Here is a 27,024-nt window from a genome sequence, read left to right on the forward strand (position 1 = left end):
TGCAATATTTACTTAGTTTGCTGTGGAGGGACACAAAAGACGTTTTCTCTGACATGCTGTGACTAAAAATAGAACCATAAAATACACCGAACACGCATCATAATTACACAATGAAACAATTTTATTTGTGCGCTATAATCCAGATCTTCAGAATCCATACGATTGCGAGGAACAGACCCAAAATCAAGACTTTATCCGGCGATCTTCATCTCCATCCGAGCAGTGAATCCAGTAGCAACAGCAAATAAACCCGCGCTGAAGTGCATTTTACAAATTCAAATACTGCCGCATCAAGAAACGACAGGTTTTACGGCAGGAAAATCAAACGCTCATTGGTTCTCGCCTGCATTCATCACATATTACGACATGCATCGTCATTTGAATTACTTTTGCTACTGCTGTACGTTTTTGCAATAAATAAATGAATGTGATTGCACTTTTCTGTCTGCCATGTTTTTGTACAGAGAGAGTTATGATTAACGTTAGGTTTAGAGGTAGGAGTGGGATTAGTGACTATAAACATATTTTAATGCTGTATTGTTACTAAAATGTATGTTACTAAATGTAATTTCCCTGCATATTTTGGTCAGTTACGTTTTATATCTTTTTTTATATTCGTTATAAAATGGGTAGGTTTAGGTTTGGGGGTAGGTTAAGGGGGCTAAAAATTTAAATCACTTATTAATAAAATGATAAAAATGCATATTTGCTATAAAATGGGTAGGTTTAGGTTTGGGGGTAGGTTAAGCGGGCTAAAAATCTAAATCGCTTAATAAAATGACAAAAAGGCATTGATACGAATGAAATAAAAGATACATAAATATTTTATGTTTTTTAACTAAAATTACGTAGCGATTGGTACATTTTAAACGTTGAAATACATCTAAATTGTACGTTTTAGCATCAATAAAAACGTACAGAAATGTACGTTGTGTGCCTCCAAACATTACGTATTAATACCTACGTATAAACAATGAGACCAGGCTGGGATATCGTATGGCTTCAGAAGACTTGGAATGCAACACGACTTGTTTGTAATGTTTTTATACTGCTTGTTTGTGGTCAGTTTCTGGAATGAATACCTGTGACTGTACTTATATTTGCCTGTTATTTGTTTTATATTGTTCAGAAGTGGGTAAGTTTAGGTCAAGGGTGGGCTTAGGTGCTCCAATGAAAGTATAAATATATATAAAATTCTTAATATTTTTTACAAATGTATGCAAACCATTAGTAGCTCTGTAGCTCACCTGGTACAGCATTGCACTTGTAACACAATAGTGCTCAAGTACGAGTCCTATGAAACAAACAAGCTCAAAGACTAAATAAAATGACATGGGTGCTTTAGAAAACGTGTTTTTATCTTACGTATGCTTTTTTAAACATTATCTTTTGGATTTAAGGTAGGGTTTAGTGTAGGTGGTACGTTATTTTCCAATGCGATATAGAATTAACCTTTTATTGCAACTTGCAGGACATTTTATTTACAATCTAATAAAATATTGCCAAATTCACATCCATCAGTTTTGAAATCTGCAAGTGGCAACATAATATCATTTTTGCAGAAGTCGCCACAGAAACGTGAGCATGGGTTGGGTTTCTCACACATTCCCTCATCCTCCATTGTATGGAATAAACAAATAGTCTCACCTCAAACTTTGATTGAGCTGATGTTACTGTCGTAGATATTATAAAGATAGAGAGGCCTTTAAAATACAGTACAGTATAGCAAAAACAGCCAATTTCATTTAAAATTTCAAAGAGATTGGGAATATGTTAATGTAAAACAGTTTTACACTGACTAACATCATAAGTGGACTACAGGGGGAAATAAAACACTCTAAAAATGTAATATAAGGCCCTAATGGGCTAGTTAAAGTGTGCCTGTTATATTTTATTTTATATTATGATGAGTGGTGGCTATGTAGACCAGTAGAGTTGCTGGAAATATCACTAAAATAATTCCCTAGACTGAAAGGAACAATACAATTTTTAATAATGGTTGAAGACAGAGACAAAGTCACATTATGTTATCTCTGTAACTAAAAAACATTAATAAATTGGGATTCATTTAGCACAAGGGATCTAACGTGAGCAAAATAAGGATGACCAAAATGTTTGCCTCAGGTAAATTGTACAGCTCAGTTGAACAGATCTCAAGGGCAGCAGCATTTTAAGAGTTTGCATAATTTGGTTGCCCTGCATGCCAAGAATTACCGCCTCTGCAAAACCTAAACACTGCCCTGGAGGTGTATTTTACCTATTAATTTCATGATGTTACATGAGTGGTTCGAAATGCAAATTTGAAACGCTGACAGCAACATTGCTCATAGATGTGAATCTCAGAGTCACTTAATCCACTTGTCCTTAAGGACTTTACATGCTGTGAACAATGCGCTTTTTGATGTTTTAATTTAAAAGACAATTGGAACTTAAGAGGGAGCATTTTCATAGTAAAATAATCCTGTCATAAAACCCTTGTTGTAAACAAACATTGCACGACTACTCATTTTTACTAGCTGGTTAGTCGTCCAAAAAAGTACCAACTAGTCAATGTTTACCTTATGTAATGAACACACCATGCAGCAGAAGAGATGATGCCAGTGAGAAACAAAAGCTTGCATATCTGCTTTGATGCTTTGACAACAGACTTGTCCTCCTCACTTATATTTTAATTTAGCCTCTGGATGACATCTGATTTTTTCAAGGGTCTCAGACATCACAGTTGGCTTGTATATGAACCCAACAATGTTTTGTGGATGTAAAGTGCTTAATTTCCACTTTATTTGCTTATTGTCATAATTCATTTACATTCATGCATTTAGCTTTTATCCAAAGCAGTGCATTCAAGCTACACTTTTTTATCAGCACTACAGCATTGTGCAAGCCATTGTACTGCAAACATTGCTGGCTCTTATCATAAATTGCCTGTGTTGTGCTTTTATTTGTGAGTCGCTTTGGATAAAAGCTCTGCTAAATGGCTACATGTAAATGTAAATCAGTATATGCGTTCTCTGGGACTTACAGTCGTGACCTTGGTGCTGTTAGTGTCATGCTGTCAGTTGACGTTCAGAAACAAATTCTAACTTTGTTGCACATTTGACTTACAAATCAAATGACACACACATTAACCAGGACACCTGACAGCATATGGATCAAATGTAAATCTCCAGTCAGTTAGTCAGTGTTAGTGCAGACTGTTTTTTTGCATTTTAAGGACTGAGCTGAACTGAGAGCCCTATACTCTTTATAAAACTATAAAAAAACTTTTTTTTTTTTTTTTTTTACATTCAAATTCATGCATTTGGCAGACAAAGCAACGTATCCTGCATTCAACACACACATTTTATCAGCTATTGCTTTAGCATGGGAACCTTTTTCCAACCCCAATTCTCTTGCATGTTGTCAATGTCCAGGAGTGAAAAAAGCTGATTTTGTGAACCACATTCACACAAGTTAGGATGTTTGTTTATTTGTTTAATATTATTGTATTTTATTTTCATGGGTAACAGAAACTTTTTCATTTATTTATTTAACAAAATGTACCCAGAGTAACCCAGCATGTCACAAGACAAAATGCTCAACCTTTGACTGATATAAGTGTTCACAAAAGAGAGTCACACAAACATGTATTGTGTTTTCACTAGAAGATATTAAGCATTATTGTTTCTTTAAACACTTTTTTTTTTTTTTCTAAAGGATCATGTGCTACTAAAGACTGGAGTAATCAAGCTGGAAATTCAGCTTTGACATTACATAAATAAATTGCATTTAAAAACAAAAGTTTAAAGTAGAAAACAGTTGTTTAAATCATGAAATTATTGCAACATTACTGTTTTAATGCATTTTAATCTAATAATTTTTGGTTAAACACATTTAACTTTTTTAACCATAGTGTATTTCATTCTAAGACTGAGGACTTTGTGAATGAAATACATTTTGTGACATGCTGGGTGCATTTTGTTCACAAGAAGTTCTCTGCTGTCCTCAGAAAAGTATATTCAATCTTATATGCAAAAAAAAAAAAAAAAAAAAACTTGGTTTTAGATTTTATATATATATATATATATATATATATATATATATATATATGCACAAAGCATGAGAACATTTTGTCATGAAATTCTGCATTTTGTGTCATACTGTAATTTGTTCAGCTTACAAAATTAGTTCGTTTACACTCAGTTCCCCATAACATCATTTTTTTTTGTGAATGATGCACAATCTAATTCTGCAGCTTCTGCACCTGGAAAATTCCTAATTCGCAAATTCAAAGCTTCTCCTGTACAGCACATGCACATGTGAAGGGTGAAAAGAAAGTGCTACCACTCACTCACTGTCTTCACTAAAGCATTACACAGAAACGCATATCCCTCAGGAAACCACAAAGGTATTTAGCTGAAAAACACTCTCAGTCTCTCCTCACTACAATCTACTGCCATCTCTGTGATATCAGACACCTCCCAACCTCTCTGCTCTGTCTCTCATCACCGATGTGGTAACTCTATCTCCCTCCAGTGCCACTCACAGGACCCGGCTAGTGCGGAACTGCAGATTTTAACCACTCTCTTCCCGGAAAATGTTTATTTAGCTCTGTCTCCTGAGAGCCGCTTCCTTTCTCAGAGCTCAGCCTATGATCAATGACCCGTCATATCCCCGTGGCAGTCCTCCTCAACCTTACGCATTATATCTCCTCTCTCTCTTCCCCCTCTCTCTCTTTTTGTTCCTTGCTCATTTGCTTTCGCCTGGCTGAAAGTCATTATGTGTCCAAGATGAAAAAGTCGCTGTCTCCTCTCCACAAAAGCCTGGGGTTCAGAGACTAGCGATGGAATACACTTGTAATTTTCCCCAAAATGGCCTTTGAAGCCTCAGTGTGTGCTGTTACTGGGGTGGTAGTGCTTTGAGTTTGTCCACTAACAATACTAGATGTAAAACATTGTTTTTGAGACCTGGAAGAGGAGGTTTTAGTCAAATCAAATCAAAATAGTGTATTTTTGCTTTCTTAATGCATTCTATAGGACTCATTGTGACCCAATCATTTGTGCAAGTTATCCCAAAGGAAAAAAGTGTCTGAGAGAGTGATGGAAAAATTTGACATCCTTCTCTCTTCTGACCACCCTAATCAATCTAGAATTTTTTTTCTTCCTATTGGGGCAAAATGGGAATGTAAACATTATATTGTTGTCATTTGCATTCCAGTTTACCCAACTATGACAATTTCTGCTTCTGAAAACTCTGGAAATGTGAAAAGAGTTGATAGCCAAATAGCTGTTATGGGATATTGCATCAATTCACCTTTTACCAGAAGTTTGAATGACAGTTGATCTGACCAATTATTTTGCTGGATCTGTCATTTTGTCTGATAAACAAACCAGACAGAAGTGTTAGTAGATTAGCTGACATGTTTATTCCATGCTAAAACTAGTAGTAAAAAAACAAGAGATGAATAGTTGAACTGAGGCACTACAACAATCTGTCATGACACATTAAAGAGTCACAAAATTGTACTTATTGTTTACATTTCTTTAAAAAAAATTCTAACAGTAAGCACCCACCCCCCCCCCGTATTTCTACGCTTCTACTTATGCATTATTTCATTTCTGCTTTTCTTATATTCGTGTTATATTTCCATCTCTACTGAGTAATTCTTATGTACGTCTGTACTTTCTACTGCACTGGAAATTCCTGTCAAATTCCTTGTGTGTGTAAACATACATTATAATAAAGCTCTTTCTGGCTTCTGACTTCTGAAATAAATCATGACGGAAACACATTTGTGACCCTGGACCACAAAACCTGTCTTAAGTACCAAGGGTATATGTATAGCAATAGCCAGAAATACAGGTGCATCTCAAAAAATGTTAGTATCGTGAAACAGTTCCTTTTGTGTTTGTAACTTATTTAAAAAACGGAAACTTTTATATATTCTAGATTTATTACATTTAAAGTAAAACTGTTTTTTGTTTGTTTTAATTTCGATGATTAGAGCTTACAGCTCATGAAAGTCAAAAATCCAGTATCTCAGAATATTAGAATACTTACATTTGAGTTTCATTAACACTAGAACCGCCACAGGGTAAATTCTACCCGTACCTGTTATTCAAATGTACATTGCAGGTTTTCAATAAAACACTCAAGTCTCCCAGTCATTGACTTTTACTAAAACTGTGTAATTTAAAACCCCCTGGTGTTAAAAAGTGTTTAGATAACACCAGATTGAAAAATGTATACCTAAAAGCACCGACACGGGTCAAATTTACCCGTATATATATAATGCCTCTAATTTTCGCGCTGTCATTATCTTGCCGCTTATGTAACATTGTACATTGCTAGGCAGCGCCTTTTACTCACTGAATTAGTTATCAGTTTCATATTTAAAGTCAAAATGAGTAAAATAAGGCAATTTATTGATGCCGAAGAGGTATTAGAAGCACTAAATACCATGAGTGATGGAGAGTCTGATGGTAAGTTATGCGTCAGATGCTGAGTCCTGGGTCGGCTCAGCATCTGACGGCTCATCTGACAGCGATCTCATATTAAGATGTTTTAGCCTAACGTTACTCATATTCATTGGACTTTAGATTAATTATTTAACTTTTGTTTTGCCATTTCTATTGTTTATTATTCGCTACTGTATTGCTATTTATTCTAGTCGGCACGTTTCCTGAAAAAAAAACAAAAAAAAAAAACAACTGATCTGTGTAATGAATACAACCTTTTTTTTTTGATTACCTGAAGTCTATTGGGGTTGTTCACTTATTAAAATTATAAATAATACAACTAAACAAATTAATAATTTATTAGGTGAAGCTGTGCTCTTGAATTTGTCATCGCACCATCCTATGCAGTGTGGTAGATTATTATTACACGTTATTGTCTATAGGCTATTTTAGTAATTTAAATAACATGGATGGTCTTAATATATTGCTTAATAACAATGAATTATAATATTACATCACCCAAATATGTAGTTATTTCCTTTTAATTCTCTTTCTCAGTGCAGGCTTGTTTAGCTTATATTGACTGTTATGAAACTGACTGTAGCTTGCATAAAAAGCCTTGAACATAAAACAACAGGACAAAAATATTGATGACTAGACAATTATTTGTTTTATGACTCTAGACAGTTCTTTATGAAGACAGTGGCATAATACATTGAAATAAATGTTCTTTAGTCACATCAAAACACTACTCATGTGCGTGGGTAAAATTTACCCGCAATGGCTGTTTTAGGTATACAGCGACCCCTGGAGGTTCTAGTGTTAAATGTCCATCCCTACAGTATAAATTCCGGATATCTCCTGTTCTTTCAAACCACACTAATGGGGAAGACTGCTGACATGGCAGTGGTCCAGAAGACAATCATTGACACCCTCCACAAAGAGAGTAAGCCACAGAAGGTCATTACTAAAAGAGGTGGCTGTATACAGAGTGCTGTATCAAAGCATATTAAATGCAAAGTTGGCTGGAAGGACAGAATTGGGTAGGAAAACGTGCACAAGCAACAGGAATGACCACAAGCTTGAGAACACTGTCAAGCAAAGCAGATTCAAACACTTGGGAGAGCTTCACAAGGAGTGGAATGAAGCCGGAATCAGCAAATCAAGAGTCAACACGCTCAGACGTCTTCAGGAGAAGGGCTACTAAGCCACTTCTGAAACAGAAACGTCAGAAGCATCTAACCTGGGCTAAGGAGAAAATGAACTGGACTGTTGGTCAGTGGTCCAAAGTCCTTTTTTCAGATAAAAGTAAATTTAGTATTTCATGTTGAAATCATGATCCCAGAGTCTGGAGGAAGACTGGAGAGGAACAGAATCCAAGCTGGAATTTGTGCTGCCGACCAAGTATTGAGTGCATAAATGAACATACTTTAAAGAACTTGAACTTTTCTGTTTTGCAAATCCATTTTTTGATTGATCTTAGGAAATATTCTAATATTTTGGATACTGGATAAGCTCTAATCATCAAAACTAAAAAAAAAAAAAAAAAGAGACATAATGTATCTACAATATATGAAAGTTACTAACAAACACTTTTTCATAATATTCTCATTTTTTGAGATGCACCTGTACGTTAGGCTATTAAGTAAAGATCATGTTCCATGAAGATAGTTTGTAAATTTCCTACCGTAAATATATCAAAACTTAATTTTTGATTAGTAATATGCCTTGCTACAAACTTGATATGTACAACTTTAAAGGCAGTTTTCTCATTTCTTAGAATTTTTGCACCCTCATATTCCAGATTTTCAAATAGTTCTGGTATCTTGAGCAAAAATTTGTTCTATCCTAACAAACCATACATCAGTGGAAAGCTTATTTATTCAACTTTCAGATAATGTATAAATTTCATTTATACATCAATTTAAAAACATACCCATATGACTGGTTTTGTGGTCCAATGTTGCATTTACCGAATAAATTTCTCAGTGTGCATCATAAAAATTCATGTGACTTTGTCTCAACAGATCATGCGATTGGCTAACTGAACTAACCAGCACACCGATCTCATCGTACACCATCTCACATGTTTATTTTAATCATCTTAAAATACCTAAGCTAAAGTCTGTCATCAAAATTATCTGGTAAAGTCATCTCCCATAACTGTCTCACATGAATGATTATGTTGTCAAACATCAGGCATTGGAACGCAAGATAACATGACAGCTTTTGTTACTGCGTTTCGTCTGCGTGCTCTGAGGCGCAAGTCATTTATTATATAAGCAAAAAGTGCCACAGGTTGCAGCATTTCATTTTTATTATTGATACATTGTGCCGGTTTTCCAGGAAGTGACAATTTTATTCTCTTGAATACATGAGATGGCAACAGTGCTTTATTCACAAATATTTTATGCAGTATTCTAATTTTAAGCATAAGTTAAATTTACTAATGTAGCTATTGTTTTAGCCGACTTTTATTAATTTGGGATATCCTGCTCAGTTGAATTTCCTGTTTCACTCAGAAATGCATCACATTATGTTAAATGGGTTGCAAATGACAGTTCACATTCACTGTGAAAGCATGAATGCTGACAATATTAAATCATTTAATTTATATATAAATACACATGGCACATCCAGTATTGCCCCACACATGCAGAATGCTTACATGTAAACAGTGCTAATGAGGTCACAGGAGCAGGACCTTTCCTCTTGTGCAGCTCAGATGTACAAAGAATGAGCTACTGTCTTATATCTGGTGCAGAAGACCTTCCTCATCCATCATCATCTGTTCAGTGGCCTCCTAAGAGATGGTTTCATGGGAAAGGATAATGGATTTTACACATAAGCCAACATGAAAAATTTGCAACCCAAAATTGCACTTCTGTATTAAAGGAATAGTTCACCCAAAAATGAAAATGTGCTGAAAATGTGTTCACCGTCAGACCATCCAAGATGTAGATAAATTTGTTTCTTTATTAGAACATATATTTGGAGAAATTTAGCATTACATTACTTGCCCGTCAGTAGATCCTTCGGTGAATGGGTGCTGTCGGAATGAGAGTCCTAACAGCTGATTTAAAACATCACAATAATCCACAAATAATCAACAACATGACTCAAATCCATCAATTAACATCTTGTGAACTAAAAAACTGTGTTTGTAAGAAACAAATCCATCATTAAGATTCTGGATAAAATATGAGTCCTCTATCTATAATATTGCTTTCTCCAGTGAAAACGCCATCTTGTCTCGTCTTGAGGAAGCGATTTTATGGATAATGGCATGGCATTTTGGCCAGAAGTGATGGTTAATAGTTAAAATGATGTTTATTACAAACACACAGCTTGTTACTTCACAAGATGAACTGGAGTTGTGGATTATTGTGATGTTTTTATCAGCTGTTTGGACTCTGATTCTGATGGCACCCATTCACTGCAGAGCATCCATTGGTGAGCAAGCTTTGATAAAGAAATAAACTTGTCTACATCTTGGCTGACCTGAGGGTCAGTAAAGTTTCAGCAAATTACATTTTGGTTCAGCTATCTCTTTTTAATGTTACTAAGTGAAACAGCATATTCAACGAGGAACACATTTAGAGAAATCTGATATTTATAAGCCTGGAAAAAAGTTATGGATACATCTAGCCAATATACATCTTTGTAATTACGCTTAGCTCTAAACTATTTCATTGGTTCGAAATTGCTCTAGTGCAATCTTTATGAAATGGATTTAAAAATCAAAGTAATGATGAAGGACTGGAAACCCATGGGAGAAATCGTGGTCTCCAACCTTGCATAAGTGAGCCAGATGATTGGAGGTCAGAAAAAAAAAAAAAAAGAAAAAAAAAAAAAAAGAAAGAGGTTTCATTTAGCACATATGTGTTTACAAAGTGATGTATAGCACAAAATGTGTTTATTTATTTATCCTTAGAATAACATCATTACCCATACATCATTAATGTGCACAAGAAATAATAATAATAATAATAATAATAATAATAATAATAATACAATTGGTAACACTGTTGTATAGGGACTAATCCTCACTATTATCTTGCAGCTTATTAGCATGCCTATTACTTGCATTTTGGCTGTTTAGTAGTACCTATAAAGCACATATTCTGCATGACCTTATGCTACATCTTTAATCTTACCCAATACCCAAACTTAACAAATATCTTACCTACTATTAATAAGCAGGAAATTAGGAGTTTATTGAGGCAAAAGTCATAGTTAATAGATTGTTAAAGGCGAGAATTGGACCTTAAAATAAAATGTGACCAAAATTTGACTTTTTGTCAATCGCACTACACTGTATTTGTATTCTCTCTCTCTGTCTCTCTCTCTCTCTCTCTCTCTCTCTCTCTCTCTCTCTCTCTCTCTCTCTCTCTCTCTCCACGGCAACCTGAATCGCATTATTTCACATCATGCCATATGACAAGTTAAGACACATCATTGTACCATTTCACCCATTAATGCCTATAGTTTCAGCAATACAACAAATGATTTCAATGTAGCTGTCTTGACATTTTATTTTTAAATGAGGTAAAATTTCACATTCCCCTTGTCATCTTTGATTTATAATAATTGCCTATTACACTAATTGACGTCTTATTGTAATGTTGGATATGCCTTTACTTAAAGGTCACTATAATTGCTTAAATTAGCATGGATCATTATTCACATGATGGGAACTGCCATGTATCTTGCTTGCCGGGACCACTGCACATATTCCAGAGTGAAACACTATAGTGGGATAGGATACGATGTGAAAAAGTGGTACACTGAGCAGTAAACCTCATATATCTGTCAAGGAATGCTCCGAGTTCAATACAAGTTAAGCTGTATTGACAGCATGTGTCGATTAACACAGAAAACAACTTTGACCCTCAGTTTGTAAAACAACAAACAAACATAACCTTTACACTAATGCATTTATAGTGAAAGTCTATGGGGCATGACATGGCACCAGAATAAACATAACATTAGATAAGAAAGCATAATCCCATGAATTTCACATTATACATGTTTACATGAGTCTAGTGTATATACAGTATAGTTTCCAATATTTATACTCCTGTCATAAAAGTAAACACAGTAACTTTTGCACATTACTGTACACTTAAAGATACCAGAAAGGAACTTGATGTGCTTCACAAGTACTAATTGCATAGATCAAAATACACCCACCAAACTTATGTAATGCATAACAAGAAGTCCATCCATCTAAAAGAGCACTGGGATTATTTAAAGACTATAACTCAGGTAACACATTTTTGGACAGAATAATTCATAAAATATATATATATATATATATTTTTTTTTTTTTTTTTTTTCCCGTGAATTTTAAGGGCTTTTTACATGTCCCATGTAATACACTAGTAATTAATACACTAGTAATTAATGATGAACTTAACATGTAGTAAGGGCATATTAGCCATTATTTACAATGTATTACACATTTTAATGTAATAAGTTAGTAATTAATGATTTACTAAATGTACAGTAAAAAAAAAAAAAAAAAAAAAAAAAACTTTAAAAAGCCACTATTTACTGCTTAGAAAACCACATTATTATTATTATTATTATTATTATTACTATTATATTATTATTATTATTATTATTATTATTATTATTATTTATTATAGTAATGAACTTAAATATCTTATTCACCATCTATTACGTTGACTGAACAATATGAAGCTAGTAATATAATTTACATTTATTTTGCATGAGATCATGTTTCAGAATAACTGCTAAACATACCAACAGTGTAAATGAGAACCTGTCTTTAGAACAAACTGTCTACATTAGTACTGTTTCAGTGGCTGTTTAGCCATAATTATTGGCTTATTCTAGTCAATAAACTTGGATAAGTGCCACAATTAATGTGGATATAGCTTTCACTTTAGAACTGTCACACCCCTGTGGACTGTTTTGTGTGTTTTTTCCCTGTGTATGCCCTTATTTGGTCTTCCTGTTCCGTTTTCAATCATTACGTCACTGTTTAATCGTTTGCACCTGTCCTCCCCTGATTAGTCTGGGTATATAAGTTTGGTTGTGTTACAAGTTTGGTTGTCGGATATTGTTAATGTCATGCTCAGTCTGTTGTTGTTCATGCCGTTTATTTCTAAGTCTGTTTATATTTGGATTCCCTGCTGTTCCTGTCCGTTCCTGCTCGTTGTGTGGATTGCTTTAATAAATGTACATGTTCTGGATCTCCTCGCTCCTCCTCCTCATTCCCCACACACCACGACTGTGACAAGAACATGGGGGTCAAACTGTCTTTATTACACAATTTTAGCAATTTATAACTGTAAAGCCAACACTAATTAAACATAATTACTTGCTTCATATTGTTCATTTAACTTGTGCATTACTACACAAAAATAACATATAGTTTGCTAAGTTGTATATAATGGCTAAAATACACTTACTATACATTCAGTTAATCATTAATTACTAGCTTAATTGTGCTTATTTATCAATAAATGTGGATCCTTCAATAGGTAATATGCCCTTACTACTGTATATGTCATTAATCATTAATTACTAGTGTGTTCATGTTTAACTAATGAATAATTCTGAAACCTTAAAATAAAGTTGACTGAAGTTAAAATAAATAAATAAATAAATAAATAAATAATATTCAGCTGTGTCCCTCTTGTTTCTCTCATTTTCTCAGTTTTCTCTCATTTATTTATTTATTTATTTATTCATTCATTTACTTACTTACAAGATCAAACAAATATTCTCTTTAATTTGGGGAAAATATAAGGTTAACTAGCCAGTTCCTACCAAGACAGCTTCATTTAGGCAAAATATGCGATCCTGTTCTTTCAGACCTTTTAAGAAAAGAGTTTTATAGGCTCTATTATAGTGTACAATTTGCACAGAGCAATTTAACTCTATTCCCAGTTAGACATCTTTGCTTATTTTATGATTAGATCAAGAGACTCTGCGGAAAACAATTTAATCTGTTTGATGTTTCCAAATGCATACAATTTGATTTGCTCTATGATCACCTCTAAATATTTCCGTTTCATTTGACCCAATGCAAAAGATACATTTATGGCAACATTTTATAGTAATATGACTCAGAAATAAAGATAGAGAATTGAATAAAACTTTTACATGCTTGTGAATTATTCAGTGCCACGCAAAACAGGTTTTAAGCATTGCCTTGTCAGGTACTCAAAAAAAAAAAAAAAAAAAAATCATTTAATATTAATGTTATGAGATGTGCACAATAAATATTGCAAATATCATAAAATATAGCAATGGCATGAATTTAGATCAGTTTACTAATTGTACGTAGTCGCTACTGGGCTTAGCAGCCTCAACAGCCGGTTGTAGTATCACTCACAGAAAAAAAACAACACAAGTGTAAAACTAGAAGCTAAATCAAAGCTGCACCATCTGTCAGCCATTTTAACTCTAAAATTAAAATCTGATTAAGCAGATTATGTGGGTGGCCTTAATTCAATTCATATCAAGTTAAAGCAGTTAAAAAAAACAAGATGTGGAGGCAGCTAAAATACTGAAATAGTAACACATATAAATGTTTAAGAGCAAATCATGATATGTTTTTTCACACGGGTTAACATGGCTCTGTCTTGATCTCTGTAGCCTGCAGTAAACTGTTGCAGGAGTTCACTATATCACGGCTTGGCAGACGCAGGTGCGGCGTACTTAGCGACCCGTGATTGTCTGCATATCAAGACTCCCAGCGGATTTTCCTGCTAAATATCGGTGAGGTGAATGGATAGGATTGTTTGTCGTGCTGAGAGCTTTGATATGTGTGCTGGTATTTATTTTTACCCCTCTTTCTCTATCAGTCCTGGCAGTCCTAGGCAGGCACTCAGCGAGATATTGAGAACTGTGGGTACTAGACATGTGGGAGACATCGCCGCTGTGATGAATCTGAATCCCTTGCTCTAGATCTGTGTGTGTGTGTGTGTGCATGCATGTGTGCGTGCGCTTGCTCACCTCAGCTGTTTATTTATAGCTCCTCTACAGCTCAGAGCAGAACTCCCAAACGCTTCTCCTCATAAAGTTTATTTCTGCACATACACATGCAGATACTTTTCAAATCACTGAAATGTCTTTTTTTTTTTTTTTTTTTTTGGAATTTCACTTTCTATCTATTTTCTGATTTCACGCTCTTCTTTTCTTCAGTATGAGTAGTCTTTTGTATGCCATCTTTGTGATGCTTTTTTTTTTAGCTCACTGGTTTTTGCTGCATCATGATTGCTGTTTATGTACTTCAGTGGTTTATAGAGTACATTAATTGTTTATATAATAAAATAGTGGTCTTTTGTAGAACACAAAGAATATATTTTGAAGAATGTTCGTAACCTGTTGACAGTCAATGGCTGCCGTCAACTGTTTGGTTACTAATGTTACTAACATTCTTCAAAATATATTCAAAATAATACATACAGATTTTGGTCATACTTTATTATGTAGGTGTAGGGATGTAGAAAATGTTCATGCAGAATACATGCCTATACAAAAATTTGCCTATACAAAAGTTACTAAGATTTTGAACAACATAAAACTCATAAAACACACATATATATTAACCCATATATATATATATATATATATATATATATATATATATATTTTTTTTTTTTTTTTTTTTTTTTTTTTTTTCTGAATTTCATACTTCATTTATTTTATTTCATTTTTTGGGGGGGGGGTGAACTATCTCTTGAACTCAGTTATCATGAACAAACAATAAAATTTAAAGGACCTATTATTCTTAGTTGATAACTTAATTGTAAATGTTCATTATTTAAATTGATAGTTGTATCTGTTGCAGTGTTAATTTTGTTGAAGAATAATTTTCAATTTTCGTCAACAATTTTTTCACAGATGAAAACGAGATGATAACAAAACTAAACCTTGTTTTGAATGACAAAAAACTATGACGAAAATCTATTGACATTTTGTCACCAAATAAAAATGAGACGAAAATGTTAGGGAGGGAGGATTTGGGAAGAGACTCATTCAGAACGAATCTGCTACGTAGTTAGGAAGTTAAATGTGCATAATTGAACTGTATGTGGCGGGACATAAGCAAGCATACATTTGCTGCACATCTCATAAAATGTTAAACAATGTAAATATCTGGGCGTAAGAGAAAAGCAGGCACATGGATCAATTTGACGACGCAAAAAGAACATAATTCAGTCCATTTTACAAGCGCACACACTAAAGCAGCGCCCCCTCACAGCACACAAGTACTCTTTAGCATCTCATGAACGGAGAAACACACACAATGATGTTGAATTGTCCATTTTGACAGCTTTTGACATAAACACACTCGGTTACATTTTATGTAAACGTAAAGAGGGACGCTATTGGATGTGTATCAGTATATTGCATCCATGCATTCGGTTTTAAAGGGACAGCAGCCTAACTTAGTTGCTACTGTTTGTGGCATTGATGCACATCAAGCAACAAAAGAAAGGTGGAAAATCGCTTACTGTTTTTGACTGAATCCCTTTAGTAGCCAGATTAATCTAAATTTATTTATGCATGTCTGCTTGAAAAAATGAAGAATGTGGTAAACAAGTTGTTATAAAGAATGCATAATTAGCCTATATAACTATTGGTATTTTATTGAAAAGAAGAGCATGTTCTTGTTTCTTTATGAGATCTGGTTTCATTTCATTTTAATATAAAGGCATTTTGCATCTCACAGCAGTTAAATCGGTGTCTACGATTTCGATGTCTAATATCAAACCTATACAATGAGTTTGGTAATTTTAGAGAAATGCTTAATAAATGCATTACACTGTAACTAAACCCATTCGATTTTAGCCGACTAAAATCTAATGACATATAGTCGACTAAAACTAGACTAGAATTAAAAACAATTCAGATGACTCAAATGTGACTAAAACTACATTTTAGAGACTAAGACTAAATCGAAATTTCCTAGCACTAAATGCATAAATAAATAAGTAAGCAAGTAAATGGTAAATAGATAATAACACATACAACTTTACATTTTAATAATGTATTAGTAAGTTTTGAACTTAATATTAGATTAATTAATGCTATATAAATGTTGTTCATGTGAACTAATATAGCTAATTAATGTTAACAAATGAAACCTTATTGTGAATTGTTACCATTAGTTTATACCAGCTGATGTGTCAACAAATGAGACAAATGAGCGTTACCGATTTTGCATCTTATTCTTTGCTTTTATCATTTCTCTCCCTGCTGCTTCAACCCATCAGACCAAATCTGTGACCTTGCAGTTGAAAACCACTGATCTATTATCATCTGTTCTTTTCCATTTTCTTCCCTTTAGACTTCAGTTTGTCCTTTAGTTATCCATTTTGACCTAACCCTTGTACTCTCACTGTGAGTGGATCCAGATTCACAAAATGATAATAAAGCTCAACAAATCAGCATTTTCAAGGGAGGAAAAAAGGTACATGACTGGGCCGTAACATCTAATTATTCAACTCAAGCACTGTCCATTCATCATCGTGAAGTGACCTTAAAGTTATTGTCCGGCACCCTGTAAAAACTAGGATAGCTGAGGGCTCTGTTGCACTCTCAACATGTCTCTATTTAGAGTTTGTCCTATAATGCACTTAGGCAACCTCTTTAGAAGGGTTTCTTTTTACTGAGTGTCAAAAGCTGAGGCACATTAGATCACCAAAGCAGTAGAGTCATGATCACTTAGCGCTGTTAGATTTATAATTACTGTTTTGATAAGAACACGGTTTGCTCCTTGCACGTGTTGAGATGAGATGTAGAACTCTGTGACTAACTGGCTCTGCCGCTGTGAGTCACACTACAAAAAAGACTATAAAAAGCATCGGAGGTTACAGTCCGTCAGGCAAGTAACATTTCCTCACGTTATCCAGCTCTCGATCATAAAGCTTGTGCCTTACGCAGAAACTACTGACCAGAAAATAGTGGCCTTTAACTTCTTAATGGACTGTCATTCGCGGCGTGATTGTTCTTGTATAAACTCCACGGCTGCGGAAGCACACGATGAGTTTTACATGTGGTTCCCCATCCAAAGTCATTACCCCAAATCTACTCATAATTTAGATGATATCTTAGCTGTCGGTTTTGATGGATGGCTCATTTGGGGAGATTGTCTGATCATTCATCAGTAATTTGCAGGAACCTGTACGGTCACCAGATGTGCGATTAGATCCGTAATTATACGGATCCTTCTCGGCCGCATTAAGCATCCCTCATTTTCATCCAAATTGGTCTCGGCTAAAGAAAAACTTTCTTTTCCAACTTTGGATCTGCTGAGAGAATTAAGCTCAACTGAGTTTGTAGTGGTCGTTAACATTAATCAAATTTTCAGTGCAAAATTATTCCACATAAATCACGGCCGAGTTCAAATTTGTCTGGGTAAGGTGTGTGAAGAACTGTGAAGATAATTCTGCCAAATATCGAGCAGACCCAAGTGCCGGCCAAACCGGCAATCCATATCTGTCCCGTCTGTTCAAGACAGATGACCAAGGGTTCTTATCATGCAGCCTGGAACATTCATGATTCTCTACAATAAAATGCCATATATTTTTCTCCAGAAAACTTTCCTCTGCATGAACTGCTCATTAGTTCGAATTTCCAGTCTGTTGCACATGTACGGATGGCATTGCTGTTGGAAAATAAGTGGAGTTTTTCTCTGGTACAAGCAGTATTCGTCAACAACCTAAACCTCCTCTATTTCTCCTTAAGATGTATCCTGTGTTGTCAGATCTTGGCTGGGACTCTTTTCGGAATTGCATCTCCGCCCATACGGGAGGCTGCAAGATTGATTAACTAATCCATGCATGATTGATGCCCGAGCCTTCAGCGTTTTCCATGTGTTCCCGCTAAGCGCTATCAGCCATGTGCACCCACTTTCACCGGCTCTTGAATCCCGGGCCTCTCGTGGCCCTATCCTAGGCTGTCTTATATCATCATGGTGACCACTAAATCACTCCAATAGCTTAACCCAGGATGATTTATCTCAGCGGAGGAACATTGCTTATACTGTTTATTTTGGCCAAATTGAAGGAGATCTAGCAGAGCGAGGCCTCGGGAAGGTCAGACGGCTTGTGTCTGCTACTGGAGGCCATAAATGGGCACGGAAATGAATGACAATGTGCACGGTGTGATTTCAAGTTCCCCCCCGTGATCTCCTGACAATATTCTTTTATTGTGTGTGTCTCTGAAACTTATTACAAGTAACATAAAATAAAATGTACAACTAATATTTAAAGTCTCAATGAAACAGACTAAATCATTGGAGAATATACCAGAAAGAAGTCTGTCATTTTCACTGGAAAGTCCAGTTATGATTTTGATTAAAATGTGTGTATGGACAAAATTGTTCACAAAAAGATCTATCTACTTTACACATTATTACCACATCATTACCTTCCATAGGAATCCTTAGTTAATGCATTTACTAACATTAACTTTTATTGAGTAATACATCTGTAGCACTTCTAAATCTTTATATATATATATATATATATATATATATATATATGTATGTATATTAGGTAATAAAAATGCATCTGTTCATGTTAGCTTGAGGCCATTAAATAATCCTTACAGAAACAAGAAAAAAAAAAAAATAGTACATGCTAAAAATAATAACTATTGTTAAGTAATGCTTTAGATTTTTTTTTAGTTCATTTTAACTAATGTAGTTAACTAAGGTTAACTAAGGAAGTTCTCTTTCGAACGGTAACTCGGGCTGCGTCCCCTAGAGGGCATTATGGGGAATGCCTTCAGCATAGCGCACTTTAGGGGACACAGTGTCTCATTCCCTATTGGGAACCATGTTTACATGCGTAAACTGAGACGATCCTTTTCGAAAAGGGAACTCGCTGCATCCCCTAGATGGTGCTATGCCAAAGGCATTCCCCATAGCCCCCTCTAGGGTATGCATCATCTTGTTCCCTATTCTCAGGAACCATGTTTACATGCGTAACCTGAGAAGTTTCCTTTCAAAAGGCAACTCACACTGCGTCCCCTAGATGGTGCTATGCCAAAGGCATTCTCCATAGCGCCCTCTGGGGGACACAGCATCTCGTTCCCTATTCTTAGGGAACCATGTTTACATGCATAATCTGAGACGTTCCCTTTCGAAAGGGAACTTACGCTGCGTCCCCTAGAGGGCACTAGGCCAAAGGCATTCCCCATAGCGGCCTGTAGGGGATGCAGTGTCTCGTTCCCTATTCTCAGGGAACCATGGTTACATGCGTTACCTGAGACAATTTTTGTAAAGTATTACCTTATTATTACTGTAATAATCAGGGATCTGAGCCCACTATTGAACCTCAGTAAACTTCCAGGATGAGTTAAAGGTATTGATTATTAAATAAAAATTAAAAATTATAATAATTATTAATAAAAATGGTTAATATATGTAATCAATGTGTCAACCTAATACAAATCTCAGTATTGTTTTTATTGTAGATGGTAGGCTTACTTTAACAGAATAATATATGGAAACTATAACTGTAATAGAGTACATCCGAGTGTCCATTCAATCTGAATACAGATACAAAAATGGATAACTTTGTCATCGCAACAGATACTGTACATACAAATGATAGATTCACTTCGCTCCCTAATAGCAATAATGTAAGTGTTTTAATGAGGAATGCAATTAATTAAATGTGAATTCCAAGTGAAGGCTGATATGATTTGCAATAATGACTATGATCCCTTTGCAGACTTATAAAATATTAATTTATATCATCTGAACTGAGTATCAGGGCTTGAAAAGATCACATTTAAGATGGATCAAAGTGCATTAATAGTCACTAAGTAATCCTTCCTAACCTTTTCATGGCATTCAGAAGATGCATGTCTTTGATTGTACGGTGATCCAAATCTTCCTCCTTCTTTCGTCTGAAGTGCTTCACATCTGTAGGCTTTCACGTCACATCCAGAGCTTTTACACTTCTCTAAGTTTCCCTCATTAATTTCAGGGATCATTTTAACTCTGCTCTTGACTACTCCAAGCCCCTCCTGCTTTTAAATGTAATTAATTTCATCTTCCGAAATGAAATGGCAATGTCTGGAGTGCGATGTGAATTATTGAAGCCCGGTGGACTTCTGCCAGTGTCATTGAGGGACAGACTCCTGCAGCTCTGCCAAAAAGCCGTCGGCACGGTAGGCCTACTGAAGTCACAATCCCGATATCCACTTTTGTCTTGCGCTCGACGGGCCCGCTGATGGAACCATATGCTTACGTGACACCCGTGTATCTAACGTGTCATAAATCAAATGTGGCGGTCCGCTGGGTTTTGTATGGAGCTAGGATATACCCATTTTGACGTGCACAGGAATGCTCTTCTACAAAAGGAAATTGCCTCACATGTTTTATGACAGCAGATCCCCTAAAGCAGAACACTGCTGCATGTCAAACAGCATAAGACACTTGAGAGGCTGATAATAAATAGCAGGCAATTAAAGAGAATGCTGATTTCCAATACTTCCACAATGCATGTTTTAAACATGAGGACTTATAATATACAACTGAATCCATCTGATTTTGTTATCACCACCCAGTGTGACAAATGTGTCAGTTTGATGCATTGACATCATTTTTACCTAGACTTTTTTTTTCTTTGTGGATTTAAAGGCTTCAGACACATTTGTGAGTAAACATCAGTTTATTGACCATATTTATTTATTATTTACCTTTGCTATGCCAAACCTGTCAGACATTTTATTTTTTAAGCCTGTGTGGCTGTTTTATTGTGCTTAAAGACGTTGTTTTTTTGATATTTGTAATAAAGTGGTGTTATTTGGAATGTCTGGTGAAAAAAAAAATAAAAAAAATACCATCAATAGGAACAATTTGAGCAAGGCTACGAACAAATTCTCTGGAACTGAAAAGGGCTTTTTCATTTCCTAAACTGCTTTGTGCTCGTGCCCTCGAACTGTACGGGATTCACAACCATGGAGAGAGACAAACAAAACTACATGACTGCGCAACTCAACACTGAATCTGACTGACAGGTATAGTTCCTGTTCCTCTAACAGTAGAGCATGATGTTAGCAACACCAAGGTCATGGGTTTGATTTTCAGAGAATGCACCAACCGATAAAAAAATAAATTTTGAAAGCTAAGTGCTAAAAGTTTGGGGTCAGTAAGGTTTGTTTATTTATTAATTTATTTTTGCGGTTTGTCAGAAATAAATTAATACACATAAAAAAAATGATCAAAAGTGACAGTAAAGACATAATGTTACAAAACATCTCTATTTTAAAGAAATGCTGGGTAACACTTTAGTATAGGGATCAATTCTCACTAAGGTGCTTATTATCATGCTTATTTGTAACATATTGGCGATTTATTAGTCCTTATAAAGCACATATTCTGCATGACCATATTCTTCATCCCTAATCCTACCCAATACCTAAACTTAACAACCACCTTCTAACTACTAATAAGCAACAAATTAGTAGTTTATCTTTATCAAATAAAGTGTGACCCCATTTTTACTGTTAACAAACCATTAACTATGGCTTTTGCCTCAATAAACTCATAATTTGCTGCTTATTAATAGTTAGTAAAATAGTTGTTAAATTCAGGTATTGGGTAGGATTAGGGATGTAGAATATTGTCATGCAGAATAAGTGCTTTATAAGTGCTAATAAAAAGCCAATATGTAAATAATAGGCATGCTAATAAGCTACTATTTAATAGCCACTTATATTTTTATGGTGTTTTTCTGTCCTTTGAAAAGAGCTGCATAATGATTCTTCACAATGTTTCCTGTTGTGTTACACTGAATGAATGAATGAATGAAGGTCATTAAATATGACAGGATTTTATTTTGTTATTTTTGGTTGAACTTTTTTCTTTAAATTCATCAGTGTGGGATACACAGGAAATGCCAGTGTCCCCATTCGGTGAGTGAGTGAGTGGAGGAAAAGCTCTCTTCAGTCATGGAGGATGAGAACTGAACTCAATTGGATCCTTACCCTGCACTTCTGTGCCAATAGTCCAGTTCCAACTGCTGCACTCCACCTGCACCGTGAGGACGCCAACTTCATTTTCCCTGATTCTACTGCACGAATATTACCTAGTATTTACACGGCTCAGGGCTCCCTGTTACCATTGATTTCGAAGGGAGAGAGCTGCCTTGTACCAGTGTTGCCTCTTTTTTATTCATCATTAGAAGGAATTTAAAATAAGAAGCTGTTAAATGCCGCAGGGTTTCTTAAAATTTCACTAGCCATGCAGGAGTTATACTATTAGACAAGTGATTGCTCATCAAACGCTTAATACTGGAAAAGTGCAATGTTTCTAAATTAATGAACAGAATATGAGTAGCTGAAAATCTCTGCATTGTATGACACAGTACGAATAAAAATAAGATCCTATATGTAATGGAATATCACTCTATAGATATTGGCTATATAAGTATATTACCAGCATGTTCATTTTACTGGCAAATGTGAGTTATTGGACACAGAATCCAGAACTGTAAAAATGTTCTAGCAATAGTAAAGCACAACTATCCACCCACATAAACACCTCTCTAGCATAACTGCAACTGATGTTCAAATATAACCTACTCCACTGCCTGTCACACATTTTGTGCTTAGAGAAATGGAGTTGGCAGTGGTGCAATTGGTCCTTCATTGTTATGACTTTCTCACTTTATGCTACCTCATTTATTATGTGCTGCTCTCAAATATTAATGCAACATGACATGCTACTTGATCTAAACACTAATATTTTAGTACTGAAATACTGTTATACTAGTATAGAAAAGAACAAAAAAAAAAAAAAAAAAAAAAAAGGTCCTATTTGAATCTAGTATTTGATACCTGGTAGTTTATATTTGATTGTACTACAGCTGAGTAATATGAATTATCTTAGAAATTGTTAAATGACTTTTAAGGCAGCCAGGTTACAAATTATTTTAAGTTGACTCAGCAAATTGTTTTTTACAGTGTAGTTAGTTGTTCATTTATTTACATTTCTCATGTTTTCCATGTTTTTAGTGGTAACACTTTACAATGTGTCATTTGTTCACATTTTTCATGTATTAGGTAACATAAACAAACAATGAACAATAGATTTATTACACCATTTATTAATATTTGTTAATGTTAGTTAATAAAAATACAGTCGTTCATTGTTTGTTCATGTTAGTTCAAAGTGTGTTAACACAACTTGTGATTTTAATAACACATCAGTAAATGCTGAAATTAACATGAACTATAATTAATAAATGCTGTAGAATTGTACTGTACTTTCTTAGTTCATGTTAACTACTGTTTACTAACAAATCTTATTGTAAAGTGTTGCCACTGATGTCGAACAAACAGCAAAAGTAAGCAAGTAAGTAAACTTGCTTAAACATTTTTTTTTTATTATTATTATTTTTTTAATAAAAAATAAAACAACAAATAAATAAGATGACTGCCAATGCTTGTAAGCGTTATAATTAATTTTAAATATACAGCACTTGTTTGCCAGTTTTACAGAAACGTTTTGGTCCAAAGAGGATTTCTAAGAGGATAAGAGAGTGATTATGTACCTCTGCTAAGAATGTCATACTGTCTTCAAGGATTCCTTTCAGAAAAGTCAAGCAGGGTGAAATTTCGTGACCAGTGATCATTATACAGTGAACAGTTATCTCAGTGCCTCTATTGACATACGCTGACTCAGCTGTGTGTAAATTTATTTCAGCTGTCCATTCAGAAATAATTACATTTTCAGTGCCAATGACTTTCTTCTCTCTGCTTCCATTTTTTTTCTTATTCTATTATGCGAAAAATGTGTTAAGATGATATTTCAGTAATTTTATTTTAACTTTCTTTCTCTCTCTGTCTCTCTGTCTCTATCTGTACCTGTCTTTCCATACTTGTACCATTTAAGAATGTCGGATTTCTTTCTTTCTTTCTTTCTTTCTTTCTTACCACAGTCATTAATGACAGGGATAACTATCCTTTTTAAACTTTTATATACATAAATATATATTATTTATTTTATTTTTTTGTGTGTTTGTTTTTAAAAAAGCAAGGCAAAGTGCATAGGCAACAGATGTAGAAGTTTTAAGGCATCGGGGGTCTCTCGAGTTTGGGGGGAGACTGAAGAGGTCTGGAGGTTTAGTTGTGTTTTGGAGTTTGTATTATGATATATAGACAGAGTCAACTCTGCTCAGCCTGTCATCCAGCAGGCAGCCACTGGAGCCCCTTGGCAACCTGGCAGTATGTGTCAAGCTTCTGGTTTGATTTAATAAACAGGAAAAATATACACATTCCTCTAGGCCAGGGGAATAAATGATGTACCGGTAAAAATACTGATAAGGATTAGATCCAATGGGACTTGCTGCCCTTTCTTATGTGTGTACTGAAAGCCAGTCAATTCTCAACAGACATGTTATAAACAAGGTGCTATTTTATTTGATTTTTTTAAGTTTTAAATGAAAAATAAATTTAAACAATAATAATAATAACAATAATAATAATAATAATAATAATAATAATAATAATAATAATAATAATAATAATAATAATAATAATAATAATAATAATAATAATAATAATAATAATAATAATATCTAGTATTATAAAATACTTAGAGGAATAATTCATCTAAAAAATTAAAGTAGCTGAATCATGAAGTAAAATCTGTGTTTGTAAGAAACAAATTTATTTATTTATTTATTTATTTAATTTTTTGGAACTTCAGTTCATTGCTTTCGTCCTCTATACCTAATATTGCTGTCTCCACTGAAAACATCACCTTGTGTGAATCAGGAGAGAAATAAGCACAGATCAAGCAAAAGTAAAAACATTACAAGTAAGAACATTGCAAAACAGTTCAATATGTTGATTTAGTTTGATGTGAAAGGACAACAGGGATGGACTTTTCCACTAGAGAAAGCATTATTATGTATTATAGATTAAAGTTAAAACATGTTCATAATAATTGTGTTTCTTACAAACAAACAGCTATATATAATATGTTGTAAACATCTGCATTCTGGAATTCTATTGCACTTGACTGAATAAAGTCTACAAATGAGATTGTGAGCTGTTGCTGACATTAAAAGCATCCTTATGTACATTTGGCAGCAGCAACATTTTTAATGCACCACAAATGGCATGGCAATGGCATCTTTTCGCACAGCCATCACATTTATTGAACCAGTTTATGCATTTGGATGTATTGAAGGATAGCACACCTGGATAGTTGTGATCTTATCAAGCAAGAGTTTCTCTCTCTTTTTTTCAAAGTACCGCAGACTTTAAAAGTCTGAGGGGGCTGCTGGCTCTTATCCAGCTCAATGTGCCAGGGCTTTTCAGGTCTGCCAGATCTTTCATCCATTACTAAAGTAAGACATAAAATGGCAGAGTTCATCCATTTACATGCACGTCTGAGAATAAACAAGCCCCACACATTTAAATTTAAAAGATCACTTAGGAGGAGTATTTCGGGTCACTTTTACTTTTCTTGATGTATGGACCATTTGTCTCAGCCAAATGCATTATGTATTTAGCTGAATCATTAAATTATATAGGCTATTTCCATTCTTGAAACCTTACAGCAACAGTTTAAATCATGGTTCACTGTTAAAATTTGATCTGTTTGATCAGTTTATTGCAATATGGCACAACCTTTCTGACATTTGCCAGAACAGAAGTTTAGCTCATTTGATTGTTAACAATAATAATAATAATAATAATAACAATAATAATAAATGAATAAAATGAATATCTGTATTTTAATGACTGATTGACACTGGCAGCTATATCCTGATCCAAACATTTCCTGTAATTGTCAGACCTGCACTAGTGTCAGACCAGTGTCAATATTTCTTTTATTGTTCATTTATGTGATTTGCATCACCGACCTGTTGCTTGACCCAACTTGTGCTTTATTAGCCAGAGAGATGGCCTTATTTTTCTGCAAAATGTCCATGCTAAACTAGGGAATTCACTTGCTCTTTTGAGACATTATCTTTTGAGATTCCATTGATCTTTTGTGAACTTCATATATCTTTTGAACAGTATTAGCTTCTTTCACAGACAATTTAATATTGTGGACTGATGAACATCAAGGCTTTTAGAGGTTGCCTACTTTAGTATCTTTCCAGTCAGCGATTCTTAATCTTAGACATTCTGAGATCTCTTCTGTTCAAGGGACAATTTCTTGTGAATAGCAAACTCATTGTTTTTTATAGGTCAGAGAAGCTCAGCTGACTCCTGACTTCAATTAACTTTTGGAGAAGTCATTAGCCAATAGCTTCAAAAACTTTTCCAACCTGTGCTGTGAATGCTTAAAAAGTGTGTTCAATAAAGACATAAAACAATACCTATTGAGTATTGATTGTTTAAGCAGACAGAGTATGTTGTTTATTGATGAAAACTTATTTATGCTGAAATTTAAACACAAGGATTCACATACTGAACTGTTGGATATAAATACATTGTCTGGGAAAGTCCTGCATCTGTCACTTGTATTTTATCCTTTTCTGCTTCTTCTCACATGTTTGTGCTAGTTGATTGTTCAGATGTAACAGTAAGAGGTTAAAGAGTTAGTTCACTCAAAACCGAAAAT

The sequence above is a fragment of the Labeo rohita genome, chromosome 14 (genome assembly GCF_022985175.1).
Source record: "Labeo rohita strain BAU-BD-2019 chromosome 14, IGBB_LRoh.1.0, whole genome shotgun sequence".
In the NCBI taxonomy this organism is placed as follows: Eukaryota; Metazoa; Chordata; class Actinopteri; order Cypriniformes; family Cyprinidae; genus Labeo; species Labeo rohita.